Source organism: Schistocerca serialis, chromosome 7 (genome assembly GCF_023864345.2).
Source record: "Schistocerca serialis cubense isolate TAMUIC-IGC-003099 chromosome 7, iqSchSeri2.2, whole genome shotgun sequence".
NCBI lineage: Eukaryota > Metazoa > Arthropoda > Insecta > Orthoptera > Acrididae > Schistocerca > Schistocerca serialis.
The window spans coordinates 466,427,926-466,449,236 of NC_064644.1; positions in this window are offsets into that span (position 1 = coordinate 466,427,926).

Consider the following 21,311-nt stretch of genomic DNA (forward strand, 5'->3'; position numbering starts at 1 on the left):
GTATCTTGCTGTTCATGACTCTTGGAACACACAAACTTTCTTCCTGCAATTTTGTCGATAACGGACATTTTTGAGAGAGTGACCGTGTACGAAGAACAAGCAGAATCTTCCAAAGGAGAAGAGAACAACCAGCCGCTGTTAAAAATGCTGTTCATTCTCACGAAGACCGCCGTTACTGCTTTCGAACCGAAAGGTTCATCTTCGGACGGCTATTCACATTCACATCACATTTCTTGGACAACCGATTTAATATAAACCTGAACAGGCGTTTGAGGGTTTTGAGGGTGAACGTGTCGGATCGAAACCGGTACCGACGCTATTTGTATAAGTATTATTAACAGTGGCTGCCTGCTGCTCTCTTATTTACTAGAATCACCTTCTAAAGATTTCCTGTTGGCATTTATTATTATAAGCAGTCACTTTTGTGGTATTAAGTAGAATTTATTTTCTTATTTGAGTCATTTGATGTCATTTGGTCAACAGCTTAGTTCTGTGGAATCAGAACACCTTTTCATTTTCTATGGGTTCAAATCAATTGTGTACAAACAGGGATAAAATGCTTTTGTCAGTTCTTCTGACAAATTTTAGATCTGGTACTTATAACGTCTTCCGTTTCCCTTCCTCGACTGAGGAGTTTCTTACAATATTATTACGCAAGTGTTAGGGGTCATTTATTGTCTGTGTGTGAAAAGTTCTACAAAGCGCCAACTTAAAAGCTCCCATTTTAGGCTATCGCACACATCACAGGTGACAGTGATCTTTAATGGCAACGTCAATCGATTCGCAACAGAGTGGTACCAGGATATCATCTAATACCTAGATTTTGGGAGTTCAGTAAATTATAAGTTATACATATCTAATATCGTGCAAATCCTAATTTTATGTTCCTAGCAGATTAAATCACCTTGGGTATCAAACACATACTTCTGAGAGGGTGTAAATTAATTTTTATACCGTTTCTTGTGCCTTCAAATACCACATTATTATAATTCCGATATTGTTCAATCTGGTCCTCATTATTCTCACGTGTGAGGTTCAGTTAAAGTGGTGTGACCGTGAGACCTACAGAAAATAGGGGTTATGCCTGTAAAATATGCAATTCCCTTACTGCCAACAGTAGATAAAAGCTTCCCATAGTGTGAGACAGTATCAAAATACCGGGTGATCAAAGAGTCAGTATAAATTTGAAAACTGAATAAATCACGGAATAATGGAGATAGAGAGGTACAAATAGACACACATGCTTGGAATGACATGGGGTTTTATTAGAACCAAAAAAATTTGAAAGTTCAAAAAATGTCCGACGGATGGCGCTTCATCTGATTAGAATAGCAATAATTAGCATAACAATGTAAGAGAAAGCAAAGACGATGTTCTCTAAAGGAAATGCTCAATATGTCCACCACCATTCCTCAACAATAGCTGTAGTCGAGGAATAATGTTTTGAACAGCACTGTAAAGCATGTCCGGAGTTATGGTGAGGCATTGGCGTCGGACATTGTCTTTCAGCATCCCTAGAGATGTCGGTCGATCACGATACACTTGCGACTTCAGGTAATCTCAAAGCCAATAATCGCACGGATTGAGGTCTGGGAACCTGGGAGGCCAAGCATGACGAAAGTGGCGGCTGAGCACACGATCATCACCAAACGACGCGCGCAAGAGATCTTTCGCGCGTCTAGCAATACGGGGTGGTTCTAATAAAGTCCCATGTCATTCCACGTACGTTGTTCCGTGGTTTATTAAGTTTTCAAATTTATATTGAGTTTTTGATCACCCGGTACATTCATCGAACAAGATCATTCGTGTACACTGTTCAGTATTCCAAGATGTCTTTTTTTCTTTTATTTTTATTTATTTACTTTCTTTTCAGTTCAGATGATGTAAAGGCGGTTGAGTAATGTAGCCTCAGTTACAACGAATTTGTTTGCGCACTGGATTAGCTGAACTGACATAATGCCTCTTATTAGGGGTACCAATTCTTATGCCTGTGTCAGTCACTAACTAAAGATTATTGTTGAACTGATTCACGTCAACGATATCTGATTTAATGACAAATAAATACACTAGTTATCCGCACCCCTCGTAGATACAGTATGTACGCATTGTCACGGATGAACAGGGTAAGCAGCATAGGCACAATGATCACAAGATGTACGACATGTATCATTCATGAGGAAATCAAGGGACAAACAACAACCTTGCGTTACCGCAATCACCGGAGATCAGGTGTTAAAACAACGTACACTGAAGCACCAAAGAAACTGGTGTAGGCATTCGCATTCAAATATGGAGCTATATAAACAAGCAGAATACAGCATTGCGGTCGGAAACACTTACAGAAGATAATAAGTGTCTGGGGAAGTTGTTAGTTCGGTTACGGCTGCTACAATGGTAAGTTATCAACTTTTAACTGAGTTTGAACATGGTGAATAGTCGGCGTACGAGCGATGGGACACACCATCTTCGAGGTAGCGATGGAGTGGGCATTCTCCATATACGACCACTTCATAAGTGTACCGTGAATATCAGGAATCCGGTGAACCTTAGATCTCCGACATAGCTGCGCCCACAGAAAGATCCTGCATGAACGGGACCAACCACAACTGAAGATAATCGTTAAACGTGACGTAAGTGCAATTCTTCCATCAAATTGTGGCAGATTTCAATGCCGGGCCATCAACAAGTGTCAGCGTGCGAAACGTTCAACGAAACTTCATCGATATAAGCTTTCGGAGCCGAAGGCGCACTCGTGTACCCTTGATGACTGTACAACACAAAGCGTTACACCTCGCGTGGGCCCATCAACACCGACATTGCACTGTTCGTGACCGGAAACGTTATGTAAGTCCGCAGGATTTCGTGGCAGTTGTCACTTAAGTTAAAATCTTCTGGGATGTTAGGCCGCGTCATATTTCCTTATAAAATAATCGACGTTCGAAACGACGAATGTTTTGGAAGGAACTATGATGCGGCCAAACATACAAAAAGATATTAACTTTGGAAATATGTTGCCTGGAGGGAGGAGTCTCGTTTCAAATTCTATCGTGCGGATGGGAGCGTACGCTTATAGAGGAAACCTCAAGAATCCATGGACAGGGGACTGTTCGAGCAGGTGGAGGCTCTGTAATGGTGTGGGGCCTGTGCAGGTGGAGTGATCACCTGCATCCATTCATGTCCACTGTGCAATCCGATGGACTTGGACAACTCCAATAGGACAATGTGACACCACACTCGTCTAGAACTGCTACTCATAAACACTCTTCTGCGTTTAAACACTTCTGCTGGTCACCAAACTCCCCAGAAATGAACATTATAGGACATATCTGGGATGCCTTGCAACGTACTACTCAGAAGAGATCTCCACCCCCTCCTACTCTTAAGGATTTATGGACAGCGCTGCAGGATTCATGGTGTCAGTTCCCTCTCGTACTACTTCAGACATTAATCGAGTCCACGCCTTGGCGTGTTGAGACACTTCTGCGCGCACACGGGGACCCTACACCATTTAGGCAAGTGTACCAGTTTCTTTCGTTCTTCAGTGTACTTTCAGCGAGGCTGTGCAATAGTTAAAATTATGCTTACGTAGTTCCTATGTGACCTATGTTAACTGATAGATCGTCATCTCAAATACTTCTAAAAAACAAAAATAGCTATTATTTGTTTTGGTTGCTATATCACAAAGACAAATCTCCGAAGGAATGGTTGCGAGTTTTATCTTTATTAGCTTAGAGTTGAGGATATGTCACTCTTTACATAGTAAATAATTGAGCTATGATGTGAGTATACTTGTTGCAAATGGAACATTTTGATGTGTTTTAAAATGTATTGACAGGCTGGCTCTGAGCAATATGGGACTTAACTTCTGTGGTCATCAGTCCCCTAGAACTTAGAACTACTTAAACCTAACTAACCTAAGGACATCACACACATCCATGCCCGAGGCAGGATTCGAACCTGCGACCGTAGCAGTCGCGCGGTTCCGGACTGAGCGCCTTAACCGCGAGACCACCGCGGCCGGCCATGTATTGACAGTTATAAGGAAAATATTCATTGAAGATGCTTCAGGAACTGCAGTTTATCTAACAGGCGTTATCAACATTCGGTACGTACTTGCGACATTACAAGTAAAATGTTCTCTGGCAACTTTCCAAACCAGATTTTCCGTCATGACTGCCAACGACGTATCTACGTCTACATCTACATCTACATGGATACTCTGCAAATCACATGTAAGTGCCCTGCAGAGGGTTCATCGAACCACCTTCACAATTTTATATTACTCCAATCTCGTATAGCGCGTGGAAAGAATGATCACCTATATCTTTCCGTACGAGCTCTAATTTCCCTTATTTTATTTTGGTGGTTGTTCCTCCCTATGTAAGTTGGCGTCAACAAAATATTTTCGCATTCGGAGGAGAACGTTGGTGATTGGAATTTCGTGAGAAGATTCTTTGAACTTTTTCGATGTACTCCGTCAGTCCTATCTGGTAAGGATCCCACACCGCGCAGCAGTATTCTAAAAGAGGATGGACAAGCGTAGTGTAGGCAGTCGCCTTAGTGGGTCTGTTACATTTTCTAAGTGTCGTGCCAATAAAACGCAGTCTTTGGTCAGCCTTCCCGCAACATTTTCTATGTGTTCCTTCGTATTTATATTGTTCGTAATTGCAATACCTAGGTATTTAGTTGAATTTACGGTTTTTAAATTAGACTGATTTATCGCGTAACCGAAGTTTAAGGACTTCCTTATAGCACTCATGAGGATGACCTCACACTTTTCATTATTTAAGGTCAACTGCCACTTTTCACACCATTCCGATATTTCTTCTAAATGGTTTTGTAGTTTCTTTTGATCTTCTGATGACTTTATTAGTCGATAAACGACAGCGTCATCTGCAAACAACCGAAGACGGCTGCTCAGATTGTCTCCCAAATCGTTTATATAGATAAGGAACAGCAAAGGGCCTATAACACTACCTTCGGGAACGCCATAGATCACTTCTGTTTTACTCGATGACTTTCCGTCAATTACTGCAAACTGTGACCCCTCCGACAGGAAACCACAGATCCAGTCCCATAACTGAGACGATATTCCATAAGCATGCAATTTCACTACGAGCCGCTTGTGTGGTACAGTGTCAAAAGCCTTCGGAAAATCCAGAAATACGGAATCGATCTGAAATCCCTTGTCAATAGCACTCAGCACTTCATGTGAATAAAGAGCTAGTTGTGTTTCACAAGAAATATGTTTTCTAAACCCATGTTGACTGTGTGTCAGTAGACCGTTTCCTTCGAGGTAATTCATTATATTCGAACAGAATATATGTTTTAAATTCCTGCTGCATATCGACTTTAACGATATGGGCCTGTAATTTAGTGGATTACTCCTACTACCTTTCTTGAATACTGGGAATATATAATATGAGGAAGCAACCTATGAAAGAGTATTTGGTGATTACCTGAGGAAATCTTCGGAATAAACGCCATAATCGTTTATGGTGATGTACGACGTACACGAAAAATGAAATGAGCGAAAACTCAATAATTTCTCCCCCCCCCCCCCCACCCCTTCACCACAGGCAAGACCAAAACCATCGTAGATAATCTTAAATTGAGCATTTCACGATACTTACACAGGAAATGATCAGTTAAAGACTGATTTAAAATAGCCCTCCCTCTGCTAATACATATAAATAACAGTTTACGTAAGTACAATGTGCTCTAGAGTTGTACTGCATATGGCCGAATCACTTAACAACGCTAGCGACAAGCGCCAAAGAACGGGAGAACGTTTGAATAAAGAATTCCACGAGTTTTGTTATGGAGAGAGTAAAGATCACCGCTCCCACTGAAAAATGAACCGGCGCGCTGACGTCGCAGGGGCTCCATAATTTCCGCTACACATGGCGCGGTCTGGCGGCGCGGCGCCCCCTACGTGCGGCGGGCGCGACCAGCGGCTACGCGGGCCTGCGGGCGCTCGACGCTGCCCTTTAAAAATAATTTATACCGCCGGAGACGAGCGCTCCGCGCCGAAAAAGCCGCCCCCGCGTCCCAATATGCGGGGCCGGAACTCCGGCGTGACAAGCGCCGCGTAACATACGGCCGGCAGAAAGCAATTAAACTCCATTCTCGGCTATCTGATGGGATGGCTTTAACAGTCACTTGCAGATGTCAACGAACCCTGCATCAATCACACTGGCAGCGCCATCAGCTGGACTGTACCCCACTGCATGTCTCGTGGCTCCCGCCCGAAAGAGTCGCCACACACGCGTGCGTGCTGGGAACAGCTGTTAGTGCACCTTGTAAACCTCAATGTTTTACGCTATGCTTCACATACATGTGGACAGGCGACTGTTTCGTACATCCTTTTCAAAGGAGCAATGCTCGATTATTCCATTAATCATACACCTACATCTACATGACTACTCTGCAATTCACATTTATGTGCTTGGCAGAGGGTTCATCGAACCACAATCATACTATCTCTCTACCATTACACTCCCGAAGAGCGCGCGGGAAAAACGAACACCTAAATCTTTCTGTTCGAGCTCTGATTTCTCTTATTTTATTTTGATGATCATTCGTACCTATGTAGGTTGGGCTCAACAAAATTTTTTCGCATTCGGAAGAGGAAGTTGGCGACTGAAATTTCGTAAATAGATCTCGCCGCGACGAAAAACGTCTTTGCTTTAATGACTTCCATCCCAACTCGCGTATCATATCTGCCACACTCTCTCCCCTATTACGTGATAATACAAAACGAGCTGCCCTTTCTTGCACCCTTTCGATGTCCTCCGTCAGTCCCACCTGGTAAGGATTCCACACAGCGCAGCAATATTATAACAGAGGACGAACGAGTGTAGTGTAAGCTGTCTCTTTAGTGGACTTGTTGCATCTTCTAAGTGTCTTGCCAATGAAACGTAACCTGTGGCTCGCCTTCCCCACAATATTATCTATGTGGTCTTTCCAACTGAAGTTGTTCGTAATTTTAACACCCAGGTACTTAGTTGAATTGACAGCCTTGAGAATTGTAATATTTATCGAGTAATCGAATTCTAACGGATTTCTTTTGGAACTCATGTGGATCACCTCACACTTTTCGTTATTTAGCGTCAACTTGCACCTGCCACACCATACAGCAATCTTTTCTGAATCGTTTTGCATCTGATACTGGTCTTCGGATGACCTTACTAGACGGTAAATTACAGCATCATCTGCGAACAACCTAAGAGAACTGCTCAGATTGTCACCCAGGTCATTTATATAGATCAGGAACAGCAGAGGTCCCAGGACGCTTCCCTGGGGAACACCTGATATCACTTCAGTTTTACTCGATGATTTGCCGTCTATTACTACGAACTGCGACCTTCCTGACAGGAAATCACGAATCCAGTCGCACAACTGAGACGATACCCCATAGGCCCGCAGCTTGATTAGAAGTCGCTTGTGAGGAACGGTGTCAAAAGCTTTCCGGAAATCCAGAAATACGGAATGAACTTGAGATCCCCTGTCGATAGCGGCCATTACTTCGTGCGAATAAAGAGGTAGCTACGTTGCACAAGAACGATGCTTTCTGAAACCATGCTGATTACGTATCAATAGATCGTTCCCTTCGAGGTGATTCATAATGTTTGAATACAGTATATGCTCCAAAACCCTACTGCAAACCGACGTCAGTGATATAGGTCTGTAGTTCGATGGATTACTCCTACTACCCTTCTTAAACACTGGTGCGACCTGCGCAATTTTCCAATCTGTAGGTACAGATCTATCGGTGAGCGAGCGGTTGTATATGTTGTATATGATTGCCAAGTAGGGAGCTTTTGTATCAGCGTAATCTGAAAGGAACCTAATCGGTATACAATCTGGACCTGAAGACTTGCCCGTATCAAGCGATTTGAGTTGTTTCGCAACCCGTAAGGTATCTACTTCTAAGAAACTCATGCTAGCAGCTGTTCGTGTTTCAAAATCTGGAATATTCCATTCGTCTTCCCTGGTGAAGGAATTTCGGAAAACTGCGTTCAATAACTCCGCTTTAGCGGCACAGTCGTCGGTAACAGTACCATCGGCTCTGTGCAGCGAAGGTACTGACTGCGTCTTGCGCTTGTGTACTTTACATACACTGACGGAAAAAATTAGTACACCTGGAAATAAGACGTCAATTTTGACACGATGACGGCAAATGTCACCTGGGCAATAGTACCTGTACTGATACTGGTTTGAATGTTGTCCGCCATCAAATAGCGTAGTGGTATAGCTAACAGAGCACAATCTGTGATTAACCTAGAGGAAATGCTCGCAGCCAGAAGAACAAAATGGCTCTAAGCACTATGGGACTTAACTTCTGAGGTCATCAGTCCCCTAGAACTTAGAACTACTTAAACCTAACTAACTTAGGCACATCACAGACATCCATGCCCGAGACATGATTCGAACGGAAAGAAGTAGTGTGGTGTCAACGTGTAAAGCAAGGGGGAAAAATTCAGTGAGTTTTAAAGGAGTCTAACTGTGGCCTTCCGTGTGGCAGGATGGTCGTTTCTGAGAAATGATACAAATAGCACGTACTGCGTCAGTAGTGCAATATTTTTGGTATCAGTGGTCGCCTGAACAATCTCAGATCTGTAGACGACGTTCTGGACGCCCACACAGCACAGACGCCCGCCAGTATCGTCGTTTAAGGGCAGCAGCGGTAAATCGGACCGTACCTCAGCATAGATAAGAGGCTTGTGAATCCAGAAGTGTAAACAGGAACTGTTGCGAACTGGTTACTAGCAGTGGCATCGCAGATACGCACACCTTTAGACCACCTTCCACTCACACCACGACATCGGATCGACAGGTGCCGTCAGGGGATCTCTTGGAAGATGAAATGGTGCGCCGTGATCTTCAACAGTGAAAGCTTATTCTGCCTGAACGCAAGTGTCGGTAGTGTGTGCGCACGATGTAGACGTGCTAAGCGCTGTCTCATAGAGTGTATTCGTCCAAGACATTCTGGTCTCACCCCAGCGGCGGTACGTAAGCTAAAACTCTCGTTCACCTTTCTGGTTTTTGGAAGCGCTGGTAACCAGCGCTCAGTATCTGCGGAATGCGCCGGACCCGCTCTTTTGCTATTCTTGCAACAGAAATGTATGTGTTGTACCAGCGGATAATGCTCATCCACACACTGGCTGTGAAACTCAACGAGATCTGCAAGACGTGCAGCAGCTTCCCTAAACAGCACGATCTCCGAACTTGCTTTCAATCGAGCACGTGTGGGATACGATGGAGTGAGAAGTGACTCGCGTGACTTGTCAACCAAAAACTATTACAGAAATACGTTAACAGATCCACCGAGCGTCGCATAAAGTATCTCAGGTCAGTATCCACCATTTTTACAATGGAGTGTAGACAAGAGTCAGCACCTGCATTGCCACCCATGTACTGATACGAGTGTCACAGTGCGGGTCGATATCTGGTACGTCAGAGAAGCTTGTGCTATTGGTCTGTAAAAGTAATCATTTCATTTACTCAATATCCACTGTTGGAACAACAGATTTTTTTTTTTTTTGGATTTAATTGGAAACTTCCCAAAGGGCGTACTAATTTTTTCCGACAGTGTAAATCCACTCATAGAGGTACTGTCACACAAAATTCGAGCAGGGATGGGGAATGCGGCTGGAGCATGATGCTGACACCGCATCACCATTCTGACAACAATGTAAGGTGAATGAAGAGCACTACCATGCTAGAGCGTCTCCGCAACATCTAGACGTTTCAGAAAATGCCAAGCTGAAGATATGAAAGTAACAGTGGAGATACCATGTTGCAGTATAGAATACTCACAAGCGTAGATAAGAGGCCGGCCGCTGTAACCGAGCGGTTCCAGGCTTCAGTCCACAACCGAGTTGCTGCTACGGTCACTGCTTCGAATCCGGGCTCGGGTATGGATGTGTGTGATGTCCTTAGGTTAGTTAGGTTTAAGTAGTTCTACTTCTAGGGCACTGATGATCTCAGATGTTAAGTCCCGTAGTGCTTAAAGCCATTTTAACCTAGATAAGGGCACGAAATTCACCCACTGGTACGGCTCGGTAACATCACAGACGCTACCTCACCAGTATACATACACTCCTGGAAATTGAAATAAGAACACCGTGAATTCATTGTCCCAGGAAAGGGAAACTTTATTGACACATTCCTGGGGTCAGATACATCACATGATCACACTGACAGAACCACAGGCACATAGACACAGGCAACAGAGTATGCACAATGTCGGCACTAGTACAGTGTATATCCACCTTTCGCAGCAATGCAGGCTGCTATTCTCCCATGGAGACGATCGTAGAGATGCTGGATGTAGTCCTGTGGAACGGCTTGCCATGCCATTTCCACCTGGCGCCTCAGTTGGACCAGCGTTCGTGCTGGACGTGCAGACCGCGTGAGACGACGCTTCATCCAGTCCCAAACATGCTCAATGGGGGACAGATCCGGAGATCTTGCTGGCCAGGGTAGTTGACTTACACCTTCTAGAGCACGTTGGGTGGCACGGGATACATGCGGACGTGCATTGTCCTGTTGAAACAGCAAGTTCCCTTGCCGGTCTAGGAATGGTAGAACGATGGGTTCGATGACGGTTTGGATGTACCGTGCACTATTCAGTGTCCCCTCGACGATCACCAGTGGTGTACGGCCAGTGTAGGAGATCGCTCCCCACACCATGATGCCGGGTGTTGGCCCTGTGTGCCTCGGTCGTATGCAGTCCTGATTGTGGCGCTCACCTGCACGGCGCCAAACACGCATACGACCATCATTGGCGCCAAGGCAGAAGCGACTCTCATCGCTGAAGACGACACGTCTCCATTCGTCCCTCCATTCACGCCTGTCGCGACACCACTGGAGGCGGGCTGCACGATGTTGGGGCGTGAGCGGAAGACGGCCTAACGGTATGTGGGACCGTAGCCCAGCTTCATGGAGACGGTTGCGAATGGTCCTCGCCGATACCCCAGGAGCAACAGTGTCCCTAATTTGCTGGGAAGTGGCGGTGCGGTCCCCTACGGCACTGCGTAGGATCCTACGCTCTTGGCGTGCATCCGTGCGTCGCTGCGGTCCGGTCCCAGGTCGACGGGCATGTGCACCTTCCGCCGACCACTGGCGACAACATCGATGTACTGTGGAGATCTCACGCCCCACGTGTTGAGCAATTCGGCGGTACGTCCACCCGGCCTCCCGCATGCCCACTATACGCCCTCGCTCAAAGTCCGTCAGCTGCACATACGGTTCACGTCCACGCTGTCGCGGCATGCTACCAGTGTTAAAGACTGCGATGGAGCTCCGTATGCCACGGCAAACCGGCTGACACTGACGGCGGCGGTGCACAAATGCTGCGCAGCTAGCGCCATTCGACGGCCAACACCGCGGTTCCTGGTGTGTCCGCTGTGCCGTGCGTGTGATCATTGCTTGCACAGCCCTCTCGCAGTGTCCGGAGCAAGTGTGGTGGGTCTGACACACCGGTGTCAATGTGTTCTTTTTTCCATTTCCAGGAGTGTATATAGACTTCTGAAGCACAGGATCACTCTTGTAGTTTCAGTGGCTACACGTTGCTGCTGTTCCGTGATGAGCCACCTACCGTTCGTCAGATGACTTCTACTACATGGGACCAGCCAGCCAGCCTAATGCACTCAACTGCCAGAGATTCCCATTGCTGTCATATTACCTGCCACTGGTGGGAAGACATGAGGGCCTTCGACCAACTCGAAGAGGTGCATTCGTGCTGCCCTCAGGCGGTAGTTTTACGCAGCGACCGGTGTCTTGGCCGTCTCTCGTTGGGAGGAGAGCATGTACTTCTGCATCAATACCGTGTTCCTGCTAGGGCACAAACTACGAACACGGCAAAGCCTTGTTGGAACTGTCAAAACGTTGAAATGTGTGTGAATTCCTAAGGGACCAAGCTGCTGAGGTCATCGGTCTCTAGACTTACACACTACTTAAACTAACCTAAACTGACTTATGCTAAGAACAATAGATACACACATGCCAGAGGGAGGATTCTTCAACCTCCGGCGGGAGGGGCCGCGCAATCCGTGACATGGCGACTCCGCGAGGCTTGGAACTATCTGCCAAGGCGTCAGCGTCACGGGTGGATGGGCGACGCCTGTGGACATCAGAATCGATGTCTTCCAGGATGCTGCCACTGCCGAGTATGCGGCCCCGAGGTAGTTTTATAGGCTCTCCTCTCGGCTGCTCCTTTTCTATATAAATGATTTAGGACAGAATCTGAGCAGCCATGCCGGACGGGGTCGCCGAGCGGTTCTGGGCGCTACAGTCTGGAACCGCGCGTCCGCTACGGTCGCAGGTTGGAATCCAGCCTCGGGCACGGATGTGTGTCATGTCCTTAGGTTAGTTCGGTTTATGTAGTTCTAAGCTCTAAGGGACTGATGATATCAGATGTTGTCCCATACTGCTTTGATCCATGTGAAGCACTCCAAACAGCGCTGACGCCTGCCGAGTAGTGCGAGTCAGCAATTCACTCCCATGCGCGCCGCTCTGCCCGTCGCCAGTCAACTCCACGGAGAAGGTATAATGCTTTGTACAAATCCTGACAATAAATGCATTTACAGCCAGGACTGTGTTACTGACGCTCTCTGGCGTGCCACTCCACTGAAATCCTGCACCCTCAATTTGCCTGGGTTTCTACAGTGTGAATATTTAAAAAGTCAGAAGATTCAATATGAAAATTTCGAATATAACATTTATGTTACACGGCATTGTGGACACATCGATTTGTTGTTTAGGTACAGGACCATCAGCTGGTGAGGTTAGTTATTTTAATACTCGCTAAGCACACTGCTTAAGAAAATCTCAAGATGGGTTAAATCGTTGAAGAAAAGAGCTGTTTCGCCAAACTGGTTTTGCAGCTGTGCTGTGACGGAGGAACACTTTATTATTCGCATGGCTGCCCGACTGGCTCCACCGAACAATAGTCAACCAACTGTCATGGTGTCTCTCCAACATCATGACCTAAAGAGCCGCACGGAAGTTCAAGTCAGGACCACATCGCCTAGGGAGCCGCATGGGAGTTCAAGTCAGGAACCGTCCTGTCAAGATGCTTTCCCAGGTTATTTTCTTAGTCATATGGACTGTAGGAAACAATTATTTCATGTTTAGTAACATTCTCTTGAATCCCGTGGAGAACTAATTTACCTGGCGAATCAAATATTTCTTCATGGTTTTTGTGTGCATGTGAACTCTCGTACAAATATTTCGGCCGACAAGTTTTCAGCCGTTGTCAAGATGAATCACCTGCCAGAATTTATAAAGTACACTGCTGGCCACCGTAAATGCAACACCAAGAAAGACAAGAGGTAGCACAACTAAATTTATTTTGTAGATAACATGTTGGCCAAGTATCAAATGATCACGTTTACAGACGTCTGTGACATGTGGTTCCTGCCAGAATCGGTAGCCAGAGTAGCCGCCATTATTGGAGATCACCGCTGCCACACGTCTCGGCATTGAGTCAAAGAGACGTTGGATGTTTTCCTGGGGTACAGCAGCCCAAGCAGCTTCCACACGTTGCCAAAGATGATCTGGTGTGGCAGCTGGGGATGTAATCTGGGTCACTCGTTGAGCAACCATGGACCACATGTTTTCTATCGGCGAAAGATCCGGAGAGCGAGCCGGCCAGGGAAGCACTTCAATCTGGTTATTGACGAAGGACCTTTGGACAATGCGTGCCACGTGTGGTCGTGCATTATCCTGTTGAAATATGGCTGTGGCCGAGCCCTGAAGGTAAGGAAGGACAACTGGCTCCAGCACCTCGGATATGTAGCGCCGGCTATTTAAAGTACCGACAATGCGTACTAGAGGCGTGCGAGGGTAATATCCAATACCGCCCCATACGATAATACCCGGCGCAAGACCAGTGTGGCGGTGCATAATGCAGCTGTCCAGCATCCTCTCTCCACGGTGTCTCCACACTCGAATCCGACCATCGTGGTGCTGCAGACAGAAGCGTGCCTCGTCAGTAAAGACAACGTCATTCCATTCTGCCGTCCACATCCGTCTGTCATCACACCATTGGCGACGGAGACGTCTGTGGTTCTGCGTCAATGGTAGACGAAGCAATGGACGTCTTGCGGACAGACCACTTTGCTGTAAACGGCGTCGAATGGTACGCGCAGACACTGGATGATGCGTTACAGACGCAATGTGCTGTGCTATGGTTCGGGATGTCACTGAGTGATCCGTCACTGCCATGCGCACAATTTGCCTATCAGCACGTGCAGTGGTGCACCGAGGTGAATGCGATCGACCACGTCGGTCCGTCGTACCCTCCTGCATTCAACGGTCACATACCCGCATTACAGTTGTTTGGTTTCGTCCAACACGACTAGCGATTTCTCTGTATGATAATCCACAATCTCGGTAGGCCACTATCCTTCGTCTGTCGAACTCGTATACTTGATCAAACGATGTTCGCTGTTGTCTACGAGGCATAACTGATCGTCTTGTGAAACAACCACAAGGTAAACACACGTGCCGAACGTACACTCGTCGAAATCGCCAAGCCTTAAATGGTGCTATGAGGTGGCTCCACAGGCGCGCGTGATGTGCGTCTGCGCTGAAATTCTAATCAGTTGCATATCTCATCGCTGCAAACCCATGGTGTAAATTTCACATGATTCGGATGCTTCCTTCAGGGTGTTGCGTTTACGGTGGCCAGCAGTGTACTTTACAATGTGGAGTGAACGTGCATGAGTCATGGATAACATTTTGGAAACAAGAGCATTAGTCATAGATAAGAGTTTACATTCGTTTAACGTCTGGGATCCCAAGGGAAATATTTTTTCTAAATATTCACCGCTCGGCGCTGCAACGTATACTATCCATTACAGTCAACCGAATACTTCTTAAGTATTGAGGATTCGATGATTCTGCGCTCGCTGTTTTTTACTCTTAGTTTCATCTGTGACCGATTCTCTTGTATCCAACAGTGTTATCTTTGACGCATTCGCGTTTACTTCACAGTGTGTAGTACGTAACAGTCTTGCAAGCGACTTACTATGAGGATGGCAGGGAGGTTGTCAGGCGACACGTCGGTGCAAGAGTTAATAATATTCCACATGTGCTCCTGAAAAATGATGGCGGTCTCTGATGATGTCATGGTCAAGGAGACAAAAGTTCTTGAGGTAAGCTAGTTTCCATATGTACACAGGGTAAGCTTCACTTCCTCAAATGAGTATTTTTATAATTCGTTTAACAGCATACACAAAAAGCCTCATCCTCATGATCCGCGCCTAGCGTCGTAATAGCCACGACATGGCGGGACAAAATACGTTAGTCCGCTTTATGACTTTCGTGAACTTATTCATTGACATGATCAGATATTTTTATTTTTTGTTTAATTAGATAATTCAGATTATCACTATGATTTTTACATTACAGAAGTGAAACGGACTTTAAATTCAGAATCAAAAGCATTAACAATCATGTAAAATTATTTATTGAAACCCTGTCTTTGGCGATAACGTTATTAGAAAACTTTAGAAAACTGGGACCAAAGTACGTCTGTGATTTCTTAAAAACTGTTTTTGTAAAAAAAGGCGAAGAATCATTAATATTGATGTTAACTTTCATTTACCTTAACACTGAAAAAGGCAGCAACAGCCCACAGTTACCATGTATAAATTAGTTAGGTATTTTGAACGACTGTGTAAAGAATTGAAACAACATTATTAATCAATCTTGATTTTTTTGTTACGAAAGCAGTTACCAATAAATCAGAGATATATTTAGGCCCCAGTTTTCACATAACGTTACCGCCAGTGACATAGCTTCAACCAATAATTTTACGCAGTAGTCACTGATTTTGATTACCAGTTTGTGAATGTGACAACAGACTCATCTTTATCTTCTTTCTCGTACTCTCGCTTCCAAGTTCGTTACTGTCGCTCTGTCACTTTGTCCATCGTTAGTTACGAAACCCTCTAGAATGTCTTTCATGGTTCGATCCCTTTGCCATTACTAATCTTCTAGCTTTACTATTCCAAGACAGAAACGAGTCCAGTTGTTCCCTATCGCGGTTTGAATGCCCACCTGGACCACTTTTTGCAGTGTTTCCAGTGTTATGTTACCCTCTATATTGTTTGGTCTCATATGAACCTACCCTTACCCTCCTGACAGCAAACGTTTCGTGACTCGTAGTCAGTGGGTCATGACTTCTGGTGCTTACAGCAGGTCTGCGGTGTGAGTTGCTGCTCCTTACGTGAGAAAAGATTTTACAAGCTGACATATATCGATTAATTACGATAGTTATAAGTACTGGTGTAAAGCATACAGCATTTATTTTCAGTAACCTAGCTCTTGTGGCGTCCCAAATTTTAATTTATTAGTGATAACTACAGACATTCCAAGAAAATACAAATACAGCGGTTTCTTTTGTAAGAGAATCTGTTTTGTGTTCTTGAGGAGACATGTGGTGTTTCATGTATTATGGGCATTTACTCCTGTGTCTCATTGTAAGCTTCTCCAACGCACTGCCTGTTATATTACTTTCGTTTTGGATGAAGCTCTCGAATCTTTAAATGGGTTACCTCGTATCACTGTCTTCAGTAACCACATATATTGTGTGCATTTACGACTATGTCTCATTGTACACATTGCCGAAGCTTACTTATGTGAGGAAGTTCCTTTTTTGTGATTGTGAACAAAATTCAAGTTTTACGCAGCAATCGATAATTGTAAACCACAATCAGTACAATCCTTACGGCATATGTTAATCATATTCTTCCTCGTCTACAGTACTAACCGTATCCCAGTTTTTCACTATTCCTTGTCAGTACACCATAGTTTCACAGCCCGGTTTTAGTACTCAGTAGTATCTCCAGATCAACCATGTCTACGATATTACTATTGTACAATTGCTGAAATAGAAGCTCAAACATTCATGTCAAAGCACGAAAGTAATGTTAGACTGTTTCTCCCACAATTATTATAGTTTCCTGCCAGCACCTATATGATGAAATAGGAACTAACGTCTTCAGATACATCAGGCTGCAAATAAACAGTGTAACAGTGTGAAGTTTGAATACATAGGTGGTGCAGGTAGTTTAGAAACACAGTAATGTTAAGGAAGTGAAGTTTGAAATATTGAGGAAGCATTACGAGTGTGGCCCTCACCACATTATTAAATTTGCAGCGCAATGTGCTCAACAGGAAACTGTTGAATCAACGAACTCAAAGAAGATGAAAAACAATCGTAATTAAGGGCACAATGTTTTTATACGACACTGCAGGATAGGTCAAGCTGCAGGAAGATGGTGGAATCGAGTATATTACTTGCAAGCAGATTCAGATGTAGGTTGGGTTGGGTTGTTTGGGGAAGGAGACAAGACAGTGAGGTCATCGGTCTCATCGGTTTAGGGAAGGACGGGGAAGGAAGTCGGCAATGCCCTTTCATAGGAACCATCCCGGCATTTGCCTGGAGTGATTTGGGGAAATCAAGGAAAACCTAAATCAGGATTGCCGGACGCGGGATTGAACCGTCGTCCTCCCGAATGTGAGTCCAGTGTGCTCAGATGTAAGGTCACAGAAAAGAGCTGACAAAGAGAGAGGAAATGAAGAGCCATTGGGGAGGAACGAGGCGTCCTGAACGAGTCACTCGAGTCCCTAAAAGGTGGAAATGAACCAAATACTATCATAAATAATCAGCAAGTTTTCAAATAAACTTAATTAGTTCTGTGGGTGAGTTCACATAAAAAGATACCTTTTTATTGTATTGGGAGTCGAAGACTGAGAAAGGTGGTGTCAAACTTTCCTCTGTTGCATGTAGTGCTCTGATAAGTAATGCAACACCACCCTTCATTCCTTAAAACTGCCCAAAACACGCATTTGACGATCACAGCACCACTCTATAAGCTGCACTTTATAGTCGTTTTATTCATGTTGTACTTACTTTAAAACTCGTCTAACGCATATCAGTACAAGACACCAGTGTGTAAAACGTTATACGCGTGCGGAAAGTCGGACTCCCTTCAAACTTGGGTTGCCAGTGTTCCACGGTAGAGTTATTAGAGTTATTATCCACTTCCCTGGGAGCTCTGTCTAGCCGAGCAGCCGAAAACCACTTGAAACTGGAGCAGTACTGGCTAATAAGTGGCGCCGAATCAGAAAGTTTGCGCTGAGATAATAGAGCTACTGGAACTCGCTCAGTAATATTACTTCGGATTTGCTAATACGCTGTACGAACAAGATACTGGTCTATTAATTCTGAGCACAGTAGCTGACTTTCTCTCAGAACATTCTAAATTAATCCAAACTCCAATGAAAAAAACTGCGATGAAACTAAGCAAAAATAACATAAAAAAGGCACGTCAAGCAGTATACGTGATTCTTCACATCTGAGCGGACAGGCGAGACGTGTTCGCCACCTCAGGCTCGGCAATCAACACACAAACGTCTAAAATACGAATACTTGCAGAAGAATTACTACATAAAACAATAAGCGAATGTGAGACACAGCTTTCTGTCTGTCATGTAAGTGAAGCCTTTGATGACGCGAAGAGTAGCCCCGCGTTGAGGGAGATAAAATGAATTACTTAATTGTGGTTGGATGGTTGCTCAGAGTTAGCGTACTGTTCTAATGCTGGGCCAATTAAAAAAAGGAGAGAGATGTGCAAATTCAGGATGGGAAAGTACTAAATTATGTGTAACACTACTACTGAATGAAGGGCAACGTGGTCTTCTTGTTCTTGCGCCATCCGTGTTAACTAAATACTAGTTCGTTCAGCATCTTTCGCGTCTCTAAAAATATACACGGGTAACTCTCATTAATATAACCATTGCCTATGCAATAATAAAAAATGGTTCAAATGGCTCTGAGCACTAGGGAACTTAACTTCTGAGGTCATCAGTCCCCTAGAACTTAGAACTACTTAAACCTAACTAACCTAAGGACATTACACACATTCATGCCCGAGGCAGGATTCGAACCTGCGACGTAGCGGTCGCGCGGTTCCGGGCTGTAGCGCCTAGAACCGCTTGGCCACTCCGGCCGGCTATGCAATAACAGCCCACAGACACCAGGTGGCAGCACTAGCAGTTGAAGGTATATAAAGCATTTCGCGGGGAGGGGGGACGCGGGAAACAGTCCAGAAGTTGTCGTTAGCTGAAAAGTAACGATTTATTTTACGTCCAAGGGACATGATCATTGGTTTTCTTGCCACAGGTGGAAGCGTTTTAGAAACGGCTATCTTTGTAAACAGTTCGTATGCCGTCGTGGTTGAGGTATACCGTAGGTGGGAAAATGGTGCTTTCCAAGGCTGGACCGAGGTAACTGTGGTACAGCATTCCCCATAGCAGACAGCGGATGTGTACGGACGGGCAGACGTACAACTAATGGAACAACTGACTATCTAGATGAACCAATCGGCTGCCAGCGGTGCCTCGTCAGCGACCATACAGTTGAGTATGGGCGTTTGCAGCAGCTGACTGCTGTTTGTCATCGACGTAGACTGGAATTTGTACGCCAATACTGCTACTGGATACCCACGGAATGGTGACAGATGGCCTTTTCAGATGAATCATGTTTCATGCTCCATCAGAAATATGACCATTGGCGTACACCGCGTGTAAACTTTGAAAGCGAACACTCTGTAACAATCATCGGAAAGCTCCACGCCGGATGAGGGAGCGTTATAGTCTGGGGAATATTTTCGTGGTATTCGCTGGATGATCTAGTCATTCTTGATGCGCAGTGGTTCAGCACAAGTGTCCATCTACCCTTGGAGACAATTTCTAAATGCAGATAATGGTTCCTCGGTACGATGGCATCTACCGGCAAGGCAATGCAACATGTCATACAGCTCGCAGTGCACTTGTGTGGTTTGACAAAAAGCAGCAGGATGCTTTTACCGTACTCGTCTGGTTACCAAACGCTCTGGATTTAAACTGAACCAGAGACTGAGGGATCAATCGATCGGGCTGATCGCACCAGCGCAGTTGGCCGAGGCACTGGAATCGGAGTGGCTCCACATCCTTTCCGGTACCTTCGAGGACCCCACGACTCTCTTCAGGCACGTCTAGCACCGGTCCGCGCTGAAAAAGGTGGTTATTCAGGCATCTGGCAGATGGCCACGTTACTGTGACTCCATAGTGTACTTTCGTCTGCGTTTTTCTAGCAAGATAGGAAAAAGTAGGATGTTATTTCTCCAAGTCCTGGCTGCTACGGTGGCAGGTCTGAATCGTGCCTCGGGCATGGATGTCTGTGATGTCCTTAGGTTAGTTAGGATTAAGTAGCTCTAAGATGTTAAGTCCCATAGTGCTCAGAGCCATTTGAACCATCTCCAAGTCTTCATCATTGTTGAAAATGATACAACTTTTACCGAGTCTACTTTCTATTGATAACGCTCCTGTAGAAGAGTAAAAAATACTGCCCTTGCTAAATTTATGGCTCCTTTCCACGTTTAACAGTCGCAGTGTCGTATTTGTAATTCGAGGCAGCCCACTGGTTGTCTATTTCGCTACCAAACTCCTTGTGCCATTCCTCGCCTTTGCTGCATCCATTTCCTTGTTCTACTATTCCTTTTTTTCCTCAAGAACAATTTATAAAGTACAAAGCATGAAGATGCTAAAAGGCAATCTACAGACCTGCCGTACCTGAGCGTGAATGATCCAATATCCTCTGGAGGACTTGCGGAATTTTCTGGAATTAACGACTTGGAAGCAGAGCTGTACTTGCTGACTTACCTTAGGTTCTGAAAGAAGAGAAAAATTTATTTTGATTGTAACTGATTGCCGTAGTTTGCTCCAAGATATAGAGCATTTAACAATAATCGAATCCAATGGTAACGGACATTATGAACGACACGACGGGAAACAAACATCTTTAAAGGAAGTTAAAATTTACGTCGGTCAAATTACACGCTTACATTAAATATAATGAAATGATGACGTCGGCTCAAAAGGACACTGTTGAAAATATTAAACTGCACGCATCAGATCTAAAGACTGCATTTTGTAAAGCAGCAGTAGACAGATGGGAAGACGATGATTATTTATCGAAACAGACTAAAAGGAAATATTATGCACAAATGCAGACGTGTATTCTTTTGAAGGCCTGTTCGCACTCAACAAAAGCTAATTAAAGTGTATAATTCTCAAAATCCAAGTGAGATTCAGTAATAGCTCTTTCTACTGGCATTTACAGAAAGCAGGTAGGAAGTGATCCTTATAGTGAGTGTGAGGGAGTAACAATAAGAGACAGACTACTTTTTTTGAAATGCAGCGAAATGGTTAGCGTCAGTGCCGTCAGTGAGGAATAAAATGGGTCCAGT